The 20419-nt window shown below is 64.5% G+C and overlaps 6 pseudogenes; all 6 read right to left on the minus strand.

The window, feature by feature from the left end:
• Positions 1-1388: 1388 nt before the first annotated feature.
• LOC142866584 (uncharacterized) lies at positions 1389-1507 on the minus strand (annotated as a pseudogene).
• Positions 1508-5073: 3566 nt separating this feature from the next.
• On the minus strand, positions 5074-5192 carry LOC142866585 (uncharacterized; annotated as a pseudogene).
• Positions 5193-8768: 3576 nt separating this feature from the next.
• On the minus strand, positions 8769-8887 carry LOC142866535 (uncharacterized; annotated as a pseudogene).
• Positions 8888-12442: 3555 nt separating this feature from the next.
• On the minus strand, positions 12443-12561 carry LOC142866536 (uncharacterized; annotated as a pseudogene).
• Positions 12562-16107: 3546 nt separating this feature from the next.
• On the minus strand, positions 16108-16226 carry LOC142866588 (uncharacterized; annotated as a pseudogene).
• A 3539-nt stretch (positions 16227-19765) lies between these two features.
• On the minus strand, positions 19766-19884 carry LOC142866598 (uncharacterized; annotated as a pseudogene).
• Between the last annotated feature and the right edge of the window lie 535 nt (positions 19885-20419).

The raw sequence follows: 20419 nt of genomic DNA on the forward strand, positions 1-20419 counted from the left end.
GGACGGTGACGGGCGGGGAGGAGCGTGTCAGGCAGGGGCCGAGGACGGTGACAGGCCGGGCGGGAAGGAGCCGGTCAGGCGGGGGCCCAGGACAGTGACGGGCCTGGCCGGGGAGGAGCGAGTCAGGCAGTGGCCCAGGTGGTGGGCCGGGCGGAGAGGAGCCTGTCAGGCAGGGGCAGAGGACGGTGACGGTGACGGTGACGGTGACGGGCCGGGGCGGGAAGGGGCCGGTCAGGCAGGGGCAGGGGCCGAGGACAGTGACGGGCCTGGCGGGGGAGGAGCGCGTCAGGCAGGGGCAGAGGAGACGGGCTGGGTAAGGGGTAGGGTGACAGTTAGGGCACAATTCACAATCGCAAAGATGTGGAAGCGACCCGAGTGCCCATCCATCCAGGAGTGCATTAGTAACATGTGGCGCGTGGACACCACGGAGTGCCATTCGGCTGTGAGGAGCAGCGGTGAGGGGGCGCCTCTCGTGTTGTCCTGGCCAGAGCTGGAACCCGTTCCAGTAGGCCAGGTGTCCCAAGAACGGACACACGAGCACCACGTGCGCGCGCTCACCGGCAAATTGGTAGGAACGGATGGACACCTAAGTGGACAGCGAGGAATCACCTTCATCGGGTGGGTGTCGGGCGGGCGTGGGGAGGGGGTGGGCATACACATCCATTAGGGAGGGGGTGGGTGCGCACCGACTGGGGGATGGGCGCACTTGAAGCTCTGACCCGAGGGGGGAGGCGGGGAAAGAGCAATGCACCCGACCTGAACATTGGTACCCCCACAATACGCTGGGAGAGAATGAGAAATAAATAAGGAGACAGGGGGGAGGGGGGCACGGGCAACACATGTCACCTCAATACTTGTACTCCCATCATCTGCTAGAAAGGAGAGAGAAAAGAAAATGCAATAATAGAGATAAGAGACACTTTCTAAGAACATGAATCCGAAAAGAAAAGTAAAAGGAGGCCTGTCGAGCAGGTCTGGGTGTGACTCCGGATCCCCCAACCTCCAGTGCCACCACCAGAGATTCCTACGTGTAGCCCATAGAACCCCAAAAGCAACGGGACGAGTTCTGGTCACATACTCGCTCAAAGTGACATCCTGGAATCCTTCCGGAACTCCCTCCCCTCTCAGACTCTCCAGGTTTCCTCCAGCGTGTCGTTTCCCACAGACCAGACCTTTGGACTGAGACCGGACAGTCCAGATGGCACGCATGCTGCCCCGCGGCGGCGGTGTCCCGGCTTGGGACAAGAGGAGGCCCCACGGTGCGGGCTGGGGCGGCAGGCACCGCGGCGGGCGCTGAGGGTGGGGGTGATCCGCCGGACCGCCGCCCCGCCGCGCTCCGGGCAAGGGGACAGAGCAACAGGCAAAAAAAAAAAAAAAAAAAAAAAAAAAGCCTAGGGCACCCGGGATTCCCAGGCGGTCTCCCATCCAAGTACTAACCAGGCCCGACGCTGCTTAGCTTCGGAGATCAGACGAGACGGGGCGCGTTCGGGGTGGTGTGGCCCTAGACCGCGGAGGGCGCCCCTGCCCCGCTCAAGAGGCCAGCCTCACTGCGCTTCCCCGCGATAGCGCTGACCCGCGCCGGGCCTGTGCAGTTGGCCGACCCGGTCGGGCGGACTCCGGAGGACTGAGGTGAGGGACGGGGCGGGGTGGGGTGGGGTGGGGGGCTGTCTACACACACACACACACACACACACACACACACACACACACAAACACACACACACACAGACACGATGCGCCTCCACGGCTGGACCCGCCAAGGTGGAGACCTTCCAGCCCCCCTCCTCTCCTCACCTCGCCTCCTTCACCTACCCGCCCCCACCCCCAGCGCGCCGCCGCTGACTGCGCACGCGCGCTCACCCTTTGACCCCAGCCAGGGGCCGCCCTCCCGCACAACCCCTGTCAGCTGCGCCCCCGCCCTGTGGGTGGGCGGGCTGCCGCCTATTCCCCAGGGCCAGGGCTGGGGCACAGCGCATGGGGGAGGGGAGCGAGTGTAGGGGCGTCTCTCGGGATGTGTCCCATGGCTGGGGTGGGGCGGGGTGGTTTGGGGGGCGCTGAAGAAATCAGTCCCCTCCATCTCCTACCTCTGGAAAACCCCCAAGCCCTTGGAGAACTGCCGGCACCGCTCCCGTGGGGGCCGGGACCCTGCTCCGTGTCCTCCTGTGGCCCAGTCCAAGGGGCCTGGGCCTGGCCCGGGGCTGGATTGGACCCCAACCACCCTCGGGTGTGGACTTGCTAAAAGCCGGCGATTAGATATTGGATTCGAGCTTCCTTGAGGTCATTTCACTAATGAGTGCACCGGAAAGAGTTTCCTAATCCATCTGTGAGGGTGGCAACTGAAAGAGAATTTTAAAGCTGACAGAATAGGCGAGGAAAGGCATAGGAGATTTCCACACCCAGTAAGGCAGACTTTCCCGAAATGGAAGAAAGAAACGAGCAAACAGAGACACCGGTAGCCCGCCCGGATCAGAGTCGGCTCCTTAGAGAAAGCACCCTGACCAGGTTCACCCGTGGGTGGGTGGCGAGCCAGTGGCATTCAGAAGCGCGAGGCCCGCAGTCTGTGCAGAAGACACCTGCACTCGGGTGTGTGTGGCGGCACGATTCCCAAGCAGCTCCAAATGGTAATCCAAAGAGAAGCCAGGGAGTTCCCAAGGCCCCAGGTGTCCTCAGCCCACGACTGGCTGCTGTGGGAATGCGAAGCCCGGCTCCTTGTCTCAGAGCGGGACAACCAGGAGGTGTGACGACGTACACCCCGGGGTTCCCAGGAGGATCAGGCTGAAGCTGGTACTTGGCCTGAAAATGTCCCCTCGCATGGGCACCCCCTTCCGCTTCCGGCTCCTCTGCTCCCGGTGCCCCTCCATCCAGGGGCCAGACTTTAAGAAGTCACCCGCAGGAGAATCCTGGTCCCAAAGGAGCCTTCTGGGGGACCCGTGCTGAGAGAGGTTGTGGGCATGGCCCGCTGGGGCTCTGCCCGGCCCAGGGCTGGGAGATGCCACCTCCCAGCTCCGGGTCCCTGCAGGAAGCGTTGGCAAGCACAGGGCCAGTCCCCCAAAGGCCCAGGTGCAGGGAGCCCAGGCCAAGCAGCCTGTGGAAGAAGCCACATGCCGTGCCACCCCGGGAACACGACTGCAGGTCGCGGCCCCTCCCGCCTCCTCCCCGACATGGCGCAGGGCTCAGAGACACCTGAGACGCTGCTACCAAAGTCCAAAGGGCATCGGTTGCTCCTCCAAAGCACCCGAGCAGACCGCGTTGTCCAGCCAGCCCCTGGGCCTCCCTGGGGTGCCCAGCACAAAAGTGCAGACAACCCCCGGACTCGCAATATCAGTTTGAGGATGTTCCTGCCATTCTAAGGACCCGCAGGCCAGCTGGGCCTTCAGGCAGGACAGAGAGCCCCGGAATCCGACGTGGAGAGCTGCGTGGACGTCCCCATCAGGAGGCGGTCCCCACCTCCGAGGCTCTCCCCTTGCGGGGAGCGGCAGCCCCAGGGCCTCAGGGAAGACACCAGGCTGGGCCCCCGCGGCACAGCGGGGCACGTCCCCGTCCCCGGCAGGCAGGCGACTTAGCGATGCCTGCGCCAGACTGCTGCGGCCGCCCTGCTGCCGGGTTCCTGGAGGGCTTCCTGGAAGCAGCGTCCACACCAAGCCCCTGGAAGGCCCAGGCGACGGAGGAGCCGGTCAGGCAGGGGCCGAGGACGGTGACGGGCGGGGAGGAGCGTGTCAGGCAGGGGCCGAGGACGGTGACAGGCCGGGCGGGAAGGAGCCGGTCAGGCGGGGGCCCAGGACAGTGACGGGCCTGGCCGGGGAGGAGCGAGTCAGGCAGTGGCCCAGGTGGTGGGCCGGGCGGAGAGGAGCCTGTCAGGCAGGGGCAGAGGACGGTGACGGTGACGGTGACGGTGACGGGCCGGGGCGGGAAGGGGCCGGTCAGGCAGGGGCAGGGGCCGAGGACAGTGACGGGCCTGGCGGGGGAGGAGCGCGTCAGGCAGGGGCAGAGGAGACGGGCTGGGTAAGGGGTAGGGTGACAGTTAGGGCACAATTCACAATCGCAAAGATGTGGAAGCGACCCGAGTGCCCATCCATCCAGGAGTGCATTAGTAACATGTGGCGCGTGGACACCACGGAGTGCCATTCGGCTGTGAGGAGCAGCGGTGAGGGGGCGCCTCTCGTGTTCTCCTGGCCAGAGCTGGAACCCGTTCCAGTAGGCCAGGTGTCCCAAGAACGGACACACGAGCACCACGTGCGCGCGCTCACCGGCAAATTGGTAGGAACGGATGGACACCTAAGTGGACAGCGAGGAATCACCTTCATCGGGTGGGTGTCGGGCGGGCGTGGGGAGGGGGTGGGCATACACATCCATTAGGGAGGGGGTGGGTGCGCACCGACTGGGGGATGGGCGCACTTGAAGCTCTGACCCGAGGGGGGAGGCGGGGAAAGAGCAATGCACCCGACCTGAACATTGGTACCCCCACAATACGCTGGGAGAGAATGAGAAATAAATAAGGAGACAGGGGGGAGGGGGGCACGGGCAACACATGTCACCTCAATACTTGTACTCCCATCATCTGCTAGAAAGGAGAGAGAAAAGAAAATGCAATAATAGAGATAAGAGACACTTTCTAAGAACATGAATCCGAAAAGAAAAGTAAAAGGAGGCCTGTCGAGCAGGTCTGGGTGTGACTCCGGATCCCCCAACCTCCAGTGCCACCACCAGAGATTCCTACGTGTAGCCCATAGAACCCCAAAAGCAACGGGACGAGTTCTGGTCACATACTCGCTCAAAGTGACATCCTGGAATCCTTCCGGAACTCCCTCCCCTCTCAGACTCTCCAGGTTTCCTCCAGCGTGTCGTTTCCCACAGACCAGACCTTTGGACTGAGACCGGACAGTCCAGATGGCACGCATGCTGCCCCGCGGCGGCGGTGTCCCGGCTTGGGACAAGAGGAGGCCCCACGGTGCGGGCTGGGGCGGCAGGCACCGCGGCGGGCGCTGAGGGTGGGGGTGATCCGCCGGACCGCCGCCCCGCCGCGCTCCCGGCAAGGGGACAGAGCAACAGGCAAAAAAAAAAAAAAAAAAAAAAAGCCTAGGGCACCCGGGATTCCCAGGCGGTCTCCCATCCAAGTACTAACCAGGCCCGACGCTGCTTAGCTTCGGAGATCAGACGAGACGGGGCGCGTTCGGGGTGGTGTGGCCCTAGACCGCGGAGGGCGCCCCTGCCCCGCTCAAGAGGCCAGCCTCACTGCGCTTCCCCGCGATAGCGCTGACCCGCGCCGGGCCTGTGCAGTTGGCCGACCCGGTCGGGCGGACTCCGGAGGACTGAGGTGAGGGACGGGGCGGGGTGGGGTGGGGTGGGGGGCTGTCTACACACACACACACACACACACACACACACACACACACACACACAAACACACACACACACAGACACGATGCGCCTCCACGGCTGGACCCGCCAAGGTGGAGACCTTCCAGCCCCCCTCCTCTCCTCACCTCGCCTCCTTCACCTACCCGCCCCCACCCCCAGCGCGCCGCCGCTGACTGCGCACGCGCGCTCACCCTTTGACCCCAGCCAGGGGCCGCCCTCCCGCACAACCCCTGTCAGCTGCGCCCCCGCCCTGTGGGTGGGCGGGCTGCCGCCTATTCCCCAGGGCCAGGGCTGGGGCACAGCGCATGGGGGAGGGGAGCGAGTGTAGGGGCGTCTCTCGGGATGTGTCCCATGGCTGGGGTGGGGCGGGGTGGTTTGGGGGGCGCTGAAGAAATCAGTCCCCTCCATCTCCTACCTCTGGAAAACCCCCAAGCCCTTGGAGAACTGCCGGCACCGCTCCCGTGGGGGCCGGGACCCTGCTCCGTGTCCTCCTGTGGCCCAGTCCAAGGGGCCTGGGCCTGGCCCGGGGCTGGATTGGACCCCAACCACCCTCGGGTGTGGACTTGCTAAAAGCCGGCGATTAGATATTGGATTCGAGCTTCCTTGAGGTCATTTCACTAATGAGTGCACCGGAAAGAGTTTCCTAATCCATCTGTGAGGGTGGCAACTGAAAGAGAATTTTAAAGCTGACAGAATAGGCGAGGAAAGGCATAGGAGATTTCCACACCCAGCAAGGCAGACTTTCCCGAAATGGAAGAAAGAAACGAGCAAACAGAGACACCGGTAGCCCGCCCGGATCAGAGTCGGCTCCTTAGAGAAAGCACCCTGACCAGGTTCACCCGTGGGTGGGTGGCGAGCCAGTGGCATTCAGAAGCGCGAGGCCCGCAGTCTGTGCAGAAGACACCTGCACTCGGGTGTGTGTGGCGGCACGATTCCCAAGCAGCTCCAAATGGTAATCCAAAGAGAAGCCAGGGAGTTCCCAAGGCCCCAGGTGTCCTCAGCCCACGACTGGCTGCTGTGGGAATGCGAAGCCCGGCTCCTTGTCTCAGAGCGGGACAACCAGGAGGTGTGACGACGTACACCCCGGGGTTCCCAGGAGGATCAGGCTGAAGCTGGTACTTGGCCTGAAAATGTCCCCTCGCATGGGCACCCCCTTCCGCTTCCGGCTCCTCTGCTCCCGGTGCCCCTCCATCCAGGGGCCAGACTTTAAGAAGTCACCCGCAGGAGAATCCTGGTCCCAAAGGAGCCTTCTGGGGGACCCGTGCTGAGAGAGGTTGTGGGCATGGCCCGCTGGGGCTCTGCCCGGCCCAGGGCTGGGAGATGCCACCTCCCAGCTCCGGGTCCCTGCAGGAAGCGTTGGCAAGCACAGGGCCAGTCCCCCAAAGGCCCAGGTGCAGGGAGCCCAGGCCAAGCAGCCTGTGGAAGAAGCCACATGCCGTGCCACCCCGGGAACACGACTGCAGGTCGCGGCCCCTCCCGCCTCCTCCCCGACATGGCGCAGGGCTCAGAGACACCTGAGACGCTGCTACCAAAGTCCAAAGGGCATCGGTTGCTCCTCCAAAGCACCCGAGCAGACCGCGTTGTCCAGCCAGCCCCTGGGCCTCCCTGGGGTGCCCAGCACAAAAGTGCAGACAACCCCCGGACTCGCAATCTCAGTTTGAGGATGTTCCTGCCATTCTAAGGACCCGCAGGCCAGCTGGGCCTTCAGGCAGGACAGAGAGCCCCGGAATCCGACGTGGAGAGCTGCGTGGACGTCCCCATCAGGAGGCGGTCCCCACCTCCGAGGCTCTCCCCTTGCGGGGAGCGGCAGCCCCAGGGCCTCAGGGAAGACACCAGGCTGGGCCCCCGCGGCACAGCGGGGCACGTCCCCGTCCCCGGCAGGCAGGCGACTTAGCGATGCCTGCGCCAGACTGCTGCGGCCGCCCTGCTGCCGGGTTCCTGGAGGGCTTCCTGGAAGCAGCGTCCACACCAAGCCCCTGGAAGGCCCAGGCGACGGAGGAGCCGGTCAGGCAGGGGCCGAGGACGGTGACGGGCGGGGAGGAGCGTGTCAGGCAGGGGCCGAGGACGGTGACAGGCCGGGCGGAAAGGAGCCGGTCAGGCGGGGGCCCAGGACAGTGACGGGCCTGGCCGGGGAGGAGCGAGTCAGGCAGTGGCCCAGGTGGTGGGCCGGGCGGAGAGGAGCCTGTCAGGCAGGGGCAGAGGACGGTGACGGTGACGGTGACGGTGACGGGCCGGGGCGGGAAGGGGCCGGTCAGGCAGGGGCAGGGGCCGAGGACAGTGACGGGCCTGGCGGGGGAGGAGCGCGTCAGGCAGGGGCAGAGGAGACGGGCTGGGTAAGGGGTAGGGTGACAGTTAGGGCACAATTCACAATCGCAAAGATGTGGAAGCGACCCGAGTGCCCATCCATCCAGGAGTGCATTAGTAACATGTGGCGCGTGGACACCACGGAGTGCCATTCGGCTGTGAGGAGCAGCGGTGAGGGGGCGCCTCTCGTGTTCTCCTGGCCAGAGCTGGAACCCGTTCCAGTAGGCCAGGTGTCCCAAGAACGGACACACGAGCACCACGTGCGCGCGCTCACCGGCAAATTGGTAGGAACGGATGGACACCTAAGTGGACAGCGAGGAATCACCTTCATCGGGTGGGTGTCGGGCGGGCGTGGGGAGGGGGTGGGCATACACATCCATTAGGGAGGGGGTGGGTGCGCACCGACTGGGGGATGGGCGCACTTGAAGCTCTGACCCGAGGGGGGAGGCGGGGAAAGAGCAATGCACCCGACCTGAACATTGGTACCCCCACAATACGCTGGGAGAGAATGAGAAATAAATAAGGAGACAGGGGGGAGGGGGGCACGGGCAACACATGTCACCTCAATACTTGTACTCCCATCATCTGCTAGAAAGGAGAGAGAAAAGGAAATGCAATAATAGAGATAAGAGACACTTTCTAAGAACATGAATCCGAAAAGAAAAGTAAAAGGAGGCCTGTCGAGCAGGTCTGGGTGTGACTCCGGATCCCCCAACCTCCAGTGCCACCACCAGAGATTCCTACGTGTAGCCCATAGAACCCCAAAAGCAACGGGACGAGTTCTGGTCACATACTCGCTCAAAGTGACATCCTGGAATCCTTCCGGAACTCCCTCCCCTCTCAGACTCTCCAGGTTTCCTCCAGCGTGTCGTTTCCCACAGACCAGACCTTTGGACTGAGACCGGACAGTCCAGATGGCACGCATGCTGCCCCGTGGCGGCGGTGTCCCGGCTTGGGACAAGAGGAGGCCCCACGGTGCGGGCTGGGGCGGCAGGCACCGCGGCGGGCGCTGAGGGTGGTGGTGATCCGCCGGACGGCCGCCCCGCCGCGCTCCCGGCAAGGGGACAGAGCAACAGGCAAAAAAAAAAAAAAAAAAAAAAAAAAAAAGCCTAGGGCACCCGGGATTCCCAGGCGGTCTCCCATCCAAGTACTAACCAGGCCCGACGCTGCTTAGCTTCGGAGATCAGACGAGATGGGGCGCGTTCGGGGTGGTGTGGCCCTAGACCGCGGAGGGCGCCCCTGTCCCGCTCAAGAGGCCAGCCTCACTGCGCTTCCCCGCGATAGCGCTGACCCGCGCCGGGCCTGTGCAGTTGGCCGGCCCGGTCGGGCGGACTCCGGAGGACTGAGGTGAGGGACGGGGCGGGGTGGGGTGGGGTGGGGGGCTGTCTACACACACACACACACACACACACACACACACAGACACACAGACACGATGCGCCTCCACGGCTGGACCCGCCAAGGTGGAGACCTTCCAGCCCCCCTCCTCTCCTCACCTCGCCTCCTTCACCTACCCGCCCCCACCCCCAGCGCGCCGCCGCTGACTGCGCACGCGCGCTCACCCTTTGACCCCAGCCAGGGGCCGCCCTCCCGCACAACCCCTGTCAGCTGCGCCCCCGCCCTGTGGGTGGGCGGGCTGCCGCCTATTCCCCAGGGCCAGGGCTGGGGCACAGCGCATGGGGGAGGGGAGCGAGTGTAGGGGCGTCTCTCGGGATGTGTCCCATGGCTGGGGTGGGGCGGGGTGGTTTGGGGGGCGCTGAAGAAATCAGTCCCCTCCATCTCCTACCTCTGGAAAACCCCCAAGCCCTTGGAGAACTGCCGGCACCGCTCCCGTGGGGGCCGGGACCCTGCTCCGTGTCCTCCTGTGGCCCAGTCCAAGGGGCCTGGGCCTGGCCCGGGGCTGGATTGGACCCCAACCACCCTCGGGTGTGGACTTGCTAAAAGCCGGCGATTAGATATTGGATTCGAGCTTCCTTGAGGTCATTTCACTAATGAGTGCACCGGAAAGAGTTTCCTAATCCATCTGTGAGGGTGGCAACTGAAAGAGAATTTTAAAGCTGACAGAATAGGCGAGGAAAGGCATAGGAGATTTCCACACCCAGTAAGGCAGACTTTCCCGAAATGGAAGAAAGAAACGAGCAAACAGAGACACCGGTAGCCCGCCCGGATCAGAGTCGGCTCCTTAGAGAAAGCACCCTGACCAGGTTCACCCGTGGGTGGGTGGCGAGCCAGTGGCATTCAGAAGCGCGAGGCCCGCAGTCTGTGCAGAAGACACCTGCACTCGGGTGTGTGTGGCGGCACGATTCCCAAGCAGCTCCAAATGGTAATCCAAAGAGAAGCCAGGGAGTTCCCAAGGCCCCAGGTGTCCTCAGCCCACGACTGGCTGCTGTGGGAATGCGAAGCCCGGCTCCTTGTCTCAGAGCGGGACAACCAGGAGGTGTGACGACGTACACCCCGGGGTTCCCAGGAGGATCAGGCTGAAGCTGGTACTTGGCCTGAAAATGTCCCCTCGCATGGGCACCCCCTTCCGCTTCCGGCTCCTCTGCTCCCGGTGCCCCTCCATCCAGGGGCCAGACTTTAAGAAGTCACCCGCAGGAGAATCCTGGTCCCAAAGGAGCCTTCTGGGGGACCCGTGCTGAGAGAGGTTGTGGGCATGGCCCGCTGGGGCTCTGCCCGGCCCAGGGCTGGGAGATGCCACCTCCCAGCTCCGGGTCCCTGCAGGAAGCGTTGGCAAGCACAGGGCCAGTCCCCCAAAGGCCCAGGTGCAGGGAGCCCAGGCCAAGCAGCCTGTGGAAGAAGCCACATGCCGTGCCACCCCGGGAACACGACTGCAGGTCGCGGCCCCTCCCGCCTCCTCCCCGACATGGCGCAGGGCTCAGAGACACCTGAGACGCTGCTACCAAAGTCCCAAGGGCATCGGTTGCTCCTCCAAAGCACCCGAGCAGACCGCGTTGTCCAGCCAGCCCCTGGGCCTCCCTGGGGTGCCCAGCACAAAAGTGCAGACAACCCCCGGACTCGCAATCTCAGTTTGAGGATGTTCCTGCCATTCTAAGGACCCGCAGGCCAGCTGGGCCTTCAGGCAGGACAGAGAGCCCCGGAATCCGACGTGGAGAGCTGCGTGGACGTCCCCATCAGGAGGCGGTCCCCACCTCCGAGGCTCTCCCCTTGCGGGGAGCGGCAGCCCCAGGGCCTCAGGGAAGACACCAGGCTGGGCCCCCGCGGCACAGCGGGGCACGTCCCCGTCCCCGGCAGGCAGGCGACTTAGCGATGCCTGCGCCAGACTGCTGCGGCCGCCCTGCTGCCGGGTTCCTGGAGGGCTTCCTGGAAGCAGCGTCCACACCAAGCCCCTGGAAGGCCCAGGCGACGGAGGAGCCGGTCAGGCAGGGGCCGAGGACGGTGACGGGCGGGGAGGAGCGTGTCAGGCAGGGGCCGAGGACGGTGACAGGCCGGGCGGAAAGGAGCCGGTCAGGCGGGGGCCCAGGACAGTGACGGGCCTGGCCGGGGAGGAGCGAGTCAGGCAGTGGCCCAGGTGGTGGGCCGGGCGGAGAGGAGCCTGTCAGGCAGGGGCAGAGGACGGTGACGGTGACGGTGACGGTGACGGGCCGGGGCGGGAAGGGGCCGGTCAGGCAGGGGCAGGGGCCGAGGACAGTGACGGGCCTGGCGGGGGAGGAGCGCGTCAGGCAGGGGCAGAGGAGACGGGCTGGGTAAGGGGTAGGGTGACAGTTAGGGCACAATTCACAATCGCAAAGATGTGGAAGCGACCCGAGTGCCCATCCATCCAGGAGTGCATTAGTAACATGTGGCGCGTGGACACCACGGAGTGCCATTCGGCTGTGAGGAGCAGCGGTGAGGGGGCGCCTCTCGTGTTCTCCTGGCCAGAGCTGGAACCCGTTCCAGTAGGCCAGGTGTCCCAAGAACGGACACACGAGCACCACGTGCGCGCGCTCACCGGCAAATTGGTAGGAACGGATGGACACCTAAGTGGACAGCGAGGAATCACCTTCATCGGGTGGGTGTCGGGCGGGCGTGGGGAGGGGGTGGGCATACACATCCATTAGGGAGGGGGTGGGTGCGCACCGACTGGGGGATGGGCGCACTTGAAGCTCTGACCCGAGGGGGGAGGCGGGGAAAGAGCAATGCACCCGACCTGAACATTGGTACCCCCACAATACGCTGGGAGAGAATGAGAAATAAATAAGGAGACAGGGGGGAGGGGGGCACGGGCAACACATGTCACCTCAATACTTGTACTCCCATCATCTGCTAGAAAGGAGAGAGAAAAGGAAATGCAATAATAGAGATAAGAGACACTTTCTAAGAACATGAATCCGAAAAGAAAAGTAAAAGGAGGCCTGTCGAGCAGGTCTGGGTGTGACTCCGGATCCCCCAACCTCCAGTGCCACCACCAGAGATTCCTACGTGTAGCCCATAGAACCCCAAAAGCAACGGGACGAGTTCTGGTCACATACTCGCTCAAAGTGACATCCTGGAATCCTTCCGGAACTCCCTCCCCTCTCAGACTCTCCAGGTTTCCTCCAGCGTGTCGTTTCCCACAGACCAGACCTTTGGACTGAGACCGGACAGTCCAGATGGCACGCATGCTGCCCCGTGGCGGCGGTGTCCCGGCTTGGGACAAGAGGAGGCCCCACGGTGCGGGCTGGGGCGGCAGGCACCGCGGCGGGCGCTGAGGGTGGTGGTGATCCGCCGGACGGCCGCCCCGCCGCGCTCCCGGCAAGGGGACAGAGCAACAGGCAAAAAAAAAAAAAAAAAAAAAAAAAAAAGCCTAGGGCACCCGGGATTCCCAGGCGGTCTCCCATCCAAGTACTAACCAGGCCCGACGCTGCTTAGCTTCGGAGATCAGACGAGATGGGGCGCGTTCGGGGTGGTGTGGCCCTAGACCGCGGAGGGCGCCCCTGTCCCGCTCAAGAGGCCAGCCTCACTGCGCTTCCCCGCGATAGCGCTGACCCGCGCCGGGCCTGTGCAGTTGGCCGGCCCGGTCGGGCGGACTCCGGAGGACTGAGGTGAGGGACGGGGCGGGGTGGGGTGGGGTGGGGGGCTGTCTACACACACACACACACACACACACACACACACAGACACACAGACACGATGCGCCTCCACGGCTGGACCCGCCAAGGTGGAGACCTTCCAGCCCCCCTCCTCTCCTCACCTCGCCTCCTTCACCTACCCGTCCCCACCCCCAGCGCGCTGCCGCTGACTGCGCACGCGCGCTCACCCTTTGACCCCAGCCAGGGGCCGCCCTCCCGCACAACCCCTGTCAGCTGCGCCCCCGCCCTGTGGGTGGGCTGCCGCCTATTCCCCAGGGCCAGGGCTGGGGCACAGCGCATGGGGGAGGGGAGCGAGTGTAGGGGCGTCTCTCGGGATGTGTCCCATGGCTGGGGTGGGGCGGGGTGGTTTGGGGGGCGCTGAAGAAATCAGTCCCCTCCATCTCCTACCTCTGGAAAACCCCCAAGCCCTTGGAGAACTGCCGGCACCGCTCCCGTGGGGGCCGGGACCCTGCTCCGTGTCCTCCTGTGGCCCAGTCCAAGGGGCCTGGGCCTGGCCCGGGGCTGGATTGGACCCCAACCACCCTCGGGTGTGGACTTGCTAAAAGCCGGCGATTAGATATTGGATTCGAGCTTCCTTGAGGTCATTTCACTAATGAGTGCACCGGAAAGAGTTTCCTAATCCATCTGTGAGGGTGGCAACTGAAAGAGAATTTTAAAGCTGACAGAATAGGCGAGGAAAGGCATAGGAGATTTCCACACCCAGTAAGGCAGACTTTCCCGAAATGGAAGAAAGAAACGAGCAAACAGAGACACCGGTAGCCCGCCCGGATCAGAGTCGGCTCCTTAGAGAAAGCACCCTGACCAGGTTCACCCGTGGGTGGGTGGCGAGCCAGTGGCATTCAGAAGCGCGAGGCCCGCAGTCTGTGCAGAAGACACCTGCACTCGGGTGTGTGTGGCGGCGCGATTCCCAAGCAGCTCCAAATGGTAATCCAAAGAGAAGCCAGGGAGTTCCCAAGGCCCCAGGTGTCCTCAGCCCACGACTGGCTGCTGTGGGAATGCGAAGCCCGGCGGCTCCTTGTCTCAGAGCGGGACAACCAGGAGGTGTGACGTACACCCCGGGGTTCCCAGGAGGATCAGGCTGAAGCTGGTACTTGGCCTGAAAATGTCCCCTCGCATGGGCACCCCCTTCCGCTTCCGGCTCCTCTGCTCCCGGTGCCCCTCCATCCAGGGGCCAGACTTTAAGAAGTCACCCGCAGGAGAATCCTGGTCCCAAAGGAGCCTTCTGGGGGACCCGTGCTGAGAGAGGTTGTGGGCATGGCCCGCTGGGGCTCTGCCCGGCCCAGGGCTGGGAGATGCCACCTCCCAGCTCCGGGTCCCTGCAGGAAGCGTTGGCAAGCACAGGGCCAGTCCCCCAAAGGCCCAGGTGCAGGGAGCCCAGGCCAAGCAGCCTGTGGAAGAAGCCACATGCCGTGCCACCCCGGGAACACGACTGCAGGTCGCGGCCCCTCCCGCCTCCTCCCCGACATGGCGCAGGGCTCAGAGACACCTGAGACGCTGCTACCAAAGTCCAAAGGGCATCGGTTGCTCCTCCAAAGCACCCGAGCAGACCGCGTTGTCCAGCCAGACCCTGGGCCTCCCTGGGGTGCCCAGCACAAAAGTGCAGACAACCCCCGGACTCGCAATCTCAGTTTGAGGATGTTCCTGCCATTCTAAGGACCCGCAGGCCAGCTGGGCCTTCAGGCAGGACAGAGAGCCCCGGAATCCGACGTGGAGAGCTGCGTGGACGTCCCCATCAGGAGGCGGTCCCCACCTCCGAGGCTCTCCCCTTGCGGGGAGCGGCAGCCCCAGGGCCTCAGGGAAGACACCAGGCTGGGCCCCCGCGGCACAGCGGGGCACGTCCCTGTCCCCGGCAGGCGACTTAGCGATGCCTGCGCCAGACTGCTGCGGCCGCCCTGCTGCCGGGTTCCTGGAGGGCTTCCTGGAAGCAGCGTCCACACCAAGCCCCTGGAAGGCCCAGGCGACGGAGGAGCCGGTCAGGCAGGGGCCGAGGACGGTGACGGGCGGGGAGGAGCGTGTCAGGCAGGGGCCGAGGACGGTGACAGGCCGGGCGGGAAGGAGCCGGTCAGGCGGGGGCCCAGGACAGTGACGGGCCTGGCCGGGGAGGAGCGAGTCAGGCAGTGGCCCAGGTGGTGGGCCGGGCGGAGAGGAGCCTGTCAGGCAGGGGCAGAGGACGGTGACGGTGACGGTGACGGTGACGGGCCGGGGCGGGAAGGGGCCGGTCAGGCAGGGGCAGGGGCCGAGGACAGTGACGGGCCTGGCGGGGGAGGAGCGCGTCAGGCAGGGGCAGAGGAGACGGGCTGGGTAAGGGGTAGGGTGACAGTTAGGGCACAATTCACAATCGCAAAGATGTGGAAGCGACCCGAGTGCCCATCCATCCAGGAGTGCATTAGTAACATGTGGCGCGTGGACACCACGGAGTGCCATTCGGCTGTGAGGAGCAGCGGTGAGGGGGCGCCTCTCGTGTTCTCCTGGCCAGAGCTGGAACCCGTTCCAGTAGGCCAGGTGTCCCAAGAACGGACACACGAGCACCACGTGCGCGCGCTCACCGGCAAATTGGTAGGAACGGATGGACACCTAAGTGGACAGCCAGGAATCACCTTCATCGGGTGGGTGTCGGGCGGGCGTGGGGAGGGGGTGGGCATACACATCCATTAGGGAGGGGGTGGGTGCGCACCGACTGGGGGATGGGCGCACTTGAAGCTCTGACCCGAGGGGGGAGGCGGGGAAAGAGCAATGCACCCGACCTGAACATTGGTACCCCCACAATACGCTGGGAGAGAATGAGAAATAAATAAGGAGACAGGGGGGAGGGGGGCACGGGCAACACATGTCACCTCAATACTTGTACTCCCATCATCTGCTAGAAAGGAGAGAGAAAAGGAAATGCAATAATAGAGATAAGAGACACTTTCTAAGAACATGAATCCGAAAAGAAAAGTAAAAGGAGGCCTGTCGAGCAGGTCTGGGTGTGACTCCGGATCCCCCAACCTCCAGTGCCACCACCAGAGATTCCTACGTGTAGCCCATAGAACCCCAAAAGCAACGGGACGAGTTCTGGTCACATACTCGCTCAAAGTGACATCCTGGAATCCTTCCGGAACTCCCTCCCCTCTCAGACTCTCCAGGTTTCCTCCAGCGTGTCGTTTCCCACAGACCAGACCTTTGGACTGAGACCGGACAGTCCAGATGGCACGCATGCTGCCCCGTGGCGGCGGTGTCCCGGCTTGGGACAAGAGGAGGCCCCACGGTGCGGGCTGGGGCGGCAGGCACCGCGGCGGGCGCTGAGGGTGGGGGTGATCCGCCGGACCGCCGCCCCGCCGCGCTCCCGGCAAGGGGACAGAGCAACAGGCAAAAAAAAAAAAAAAAAAAAAAAAAAAGCCTAGGGCACCCGGGATTCCCAGGCGGTCTCCCATCCAAGTACTAACCAGGCCCGACGCTGCTTAGCTTCGGAGATCAGACAAGATGGGGCGCGTTCGGGGTGGTGTGGCCCTAGACCGCGGAGGGCGCCCCTGCCCCGCTCAAGAGGCCAGCCTCACTGCGCTTCCCCGCGATAGCGCTGACCCGCGCCGGGCCTGTGCAGTTGGCCGGCCCGGTCGGGCGGACTCCGGAGGACTGAGGTGAGGGACGGGGCGGGGTGGGGTGGGGTGGGGGGCTGTCTACACACACACACACACACACACACACACACACAGACACACAGACACGATGCGCCTCCACGGCTGGACCCGCCAAGGTGGAGACCTTCCAGCCCCCCTCCTCTCCTCACCTCGCCTCCTTCACCTACCCGCCCCCACCCCCAGCGCGCCGCCGCTGACTGCGCACGCGCGCTCACCCTTTGACCCCAGCCAGGGGCCGCCCTCCCGCACAACCCCTGTCAGCTGCGCCCCCGCCCTGTGGGTGGGCTGCCGCCTATTCCCCAGGGCCAGGGCTGGGGCACAGCGCATGGGGGAGGGGAGCGAGTGTAGGGGCGTCTCTCGGGATGTGTCCCATGGCTGGGGTGGGGCGGGGTGGTTTGGGGGGCGCTGAAGAAATCAGTCCCCTCCATCTCCTACCTCTGGAAAACCCCCAAGCCCTTGGAGAACTGCCGGCACCGCTCCCGTGGGGGCCGGGACCCTGCTCCGTGTCCTCCTGTGGCCCAGTCCAAGGGGCCTGGGCCTGGCCCGGGGCTGGATTGGACCCCAACCACCCTCAGGTGTGGACTTGCTAAAAGCCGGCGATTAGATATTGGATTCGAGCTTCCTTGAGGTCATTTCACTAATGAGTGCACCGGAAAGAGTTTCCTAATCCATCTGTGAGGGTGGCAACTGAAAGAGAATTTTAAAGCTGACAGAATAGGCGAGGAAAGGCATAGGAGATTTCCACACCCAGTAAGGCAGACTTTCCCGAAATGGAAGAAAGAAACGAGCAAACAGAGACACCGGTAGCCCGCCCGGATCAGAGTCGGCTCCTTAGAGAAAGCACCCTGACCAGGTTCACCCGTGGGTGGGTGGCGAGCCAGTGGCATTCAGAAGCGCGAGGCCCGCAGTCTGTGCAGAAGACACCTGCACTCGGGTGTGTGTGGCGGCGCGATTCCCAAGCAGCTCCAAATGGTAATCCAAAGAGAAGCCAGGGAGTTCCCAAGGCCCCAGGTGTCCTCAGCCCACGACTGGCTGCTGTGGGAATGCGAAGCCCGGCGGCTCCTTGTCTCAGAGCGGGACAACCAGGAGGTGTGACGTACACCCCGGGGTTCCCAGGAGGATCAGGCTGAAGCTGGTACTTGGCCTGAAAATGTCCCCTCGCATGGGCACCCCCTTCCGCTTCCGGCTCCTCTGCTCCCGGTGCCCCTCCATCCAGGGGCCAGACTTTAAGAAGTCACCCGCAGGAGAATCCTGGTCCCAAAGGAGCCTTCTGGGGGACCCGTGCTGAGAGAGGTTGTGGGCATGGCCCGCTGGGGCTCTGCCCGGCCCAGGGCTGGGAGATGCCACCTCCCAGCTCCGGGTCCCTGCAGGAAGCGTTGGCAAGCACAGGGCCAGTCCCCCAAAGGCCCAGGTGCAGGGAGCCCAGGCCAAGCAGCCTGTGGAAGAAGCCACATGCCGTGCCACCCCGGGAACACGACTGCAGGTCGCGGCCCCTCCCGCCTCCTCCCCGACATGGCGCAGGGCTCAGAGACACCTGAGACGCTGCTACCAAAGTCCAAAGGGCATCGGTTGCTCCTCCAAAGCACCCGAGCAGACCGCGTTGTCCAGCCAGACCCTGGGCCTCCCTGGGGTGCCCAGCACAAAAGTGCAGACAACCCCCGGACTCGCAATCTCAGTTTGAGGATGTTCCTGCCATTCTAAGGACCCGCAGGCCAGCTGGGCCTTCAGGCAGGACAGAGAGCCCCGGAATCCGACGTGGAGAGCTGCGTGGACGTCCCCATCAGGAGGCGGTCCCCACCTCCGAGGCTCTCCCCTTGCGGGGAGCGGCAGCCCCAGGGCCTCAGGGAAGACACCAGGCTGGGCCCCCGCGGCACAGCGGGGCACGTCCCTGTCCCCGGCAGGCGACTTAGCGATGCCTGCGCCAGACTGCTGCGGCCGCCCTGCTGCCGGGTTCCTGGAGGGCTTCCTGGAAGCAGCGTCCACACCAAGCCCCTGGAAGGCCCAGGCGACGGAGGAGCCGGTCAGGCAGGGGCCGAGGACGGTGACGGGCGGGGAGGAGCGTGTCAGGCAGGGGCCGAGGACGGTGACAGGCCGGGCGGGAAGGAGCCGGTCAGGCGGGGGCCCAGGACAGTGACGGGCCTGGCCGGGGAGGAGCGAGTCAGGCAGTGGCCCAGGTGGTGGGCCGGGCGGAGAGGAGCCTGTCAGGCAGGGGCAGAGGACGGTGACGGTGACGGTGACGGTGACGGGCCGGGGCGGGAAGGGGCCGGTCAGGCAGGGGCAGGGGCCGAGGACAGTGACGGGCCTGGCGGGGGAGGAGCGCGTCAGGCAGGGGCAGAGGAGACGGGCTGGGTAAGGGGTAGGGTGACAGTTAGGGCACAATTCACAATCGCAAAGATGTGGAAGCGACCCGAGTGCCCATCCATCCAGGAGTGCATTAGTAACATGTGGCGCGTGGACACCACGGAGTGCCATTCGGCTGTGAGGAGCAGCGGTGAGGGGGCGCCTCTCGTGTTCTCCTGGCCAGAGCTGGAACCCGTTCCAGTAGGCCAGGTGTCCCAAGAACGGACACACGAGCACCACGTGCGCGCGCTCACCGGCAAATTGGTAGGAACGGATGGACACCTAAGTGGACAGCCAGGAATCACCTTCATCGGGTGGGTGTCGGGCGGGCGTGGGGAGGGGGTGGGCATACACATCCATTAGGGAGGGGGTGGGTGCGCACCTACTGGGGGATGGGCGCACTTGAAGCTCTGACCCGAGGGGGGAGGCGGGGAAAGAGCAATGCACCCGACCTGAACATTGGTACCCCCACAATACGCTGGGAGAGAATGAGAAATAAATAAGGAGACAGGGGGGAGGGGGGCACGGGCAACACATGTCACCTCAATACTTGTACTCCCATCATCTGCTAGAAAGGAGAGAGAAAAGAAAATGCAATAATAGAGATAAGAGACACTTTCTAAGAACATGAATCCGAAAAGAAAAGTAAAAGGAGGCCTGTCGAGCAGGTCTGGGTGTGACTCCGGATCCCCCAACATCAGGTGCCACCACCAAAGATTCCTACGTGGAGCCCGTAGAACCCCAAAAGCAACGGGACGAGTTCTGGTCACATACTCCCTCAAAATGACATCCTGGCCTTCTTCTGGAACTCCCTCCCCTCTCAGACTCTCAAGGTTTCCTCCAGCGTGTCGGTTCCCACAGAGCAGACCTTTGGTCTGAGACCTGACAGTCCAGATGCCACGCGTGCTGCCGCGTGGCGGCGGTGTCGCGGCTTGGGACAAGAGGAGGCCCCACGGTGCGGGCTGGGGCGCCAGGCACAGCGGCGGGCGCTGAGGGTGGGGGTGAACCCCACCCCGGGCCGCCGCCGCGCTCCCAGAAAGGGGACAGAACGAGAGGCAAAAAAAAAAAAAAAGCCGCCGCCTAGGGCACCCGTGATTCCCGGGCGGTCTCCCATCCAAGTACTAACGAGGCCCGACCCTGCTTAGCTTCCGAGACCAGAGGAGATGGGGGGCGTTCAGGGTGGTGTGGCCCTAGACGGCGGAGGGCGCCCCTGCCCCGCTCAAGAAGCCGAGCCTCTCTGCGCTTCCCCGCCGCCGCCTCCCGCCCCAGGCCCCGCGCCGGGCCGGGCCTGTTGAGTTCGCCGGCGGCCGGGTCCGGCGGGCTCCGAGGGACCGGGGTGATGGGCGGGGCGGGGCGGGGCGGGGGGCTGTCTCTCTCTACACACACACACACTCACACTCACTCACACTCACACAAGATGCGCCTCCACGGCTGGACTCGCCAAGGTGGAGACCTTCCAGCCCCCCTCCTCTCCCCGCCTGGCCTCCTTCACCTACCCGCCGCCCACCCCCAGCGCGTCGCCGCCGCTGACTGCGCACGCGCCCGGCGCTCGCCCTCTGACCCCAGCCAGGGGCCGCCCTCCCCCACAACCGCTTTCAGCTGTGCCCCCCTCCCCCCGCCCTGTGGGTGGGCTGCCGCCTATTCCCCCGGGCCAGGACTGGGGCACAGCGCAAGGGGGAGGGGAGCGAGTGTATGGGGCATCTCTCTCTGGGGATGTGTCCCATGGGTGGG

Source organism: Microcebus murinus, unplaced genomic scaffold, assembly GCF_040939455.1.
Source record: "Microcebus murinus isolate Inina unplaced genomic scaffold, M.murinus_Inina_mat1.0 scaf006_hap2_Mmur4.0, whole genome shotgun sequence".
NCBI lineage: Eukaryota > Metazoa > Chordata > Mammalia > Primates > Cheirogaleidae > Microcebus > Microcebus murinus.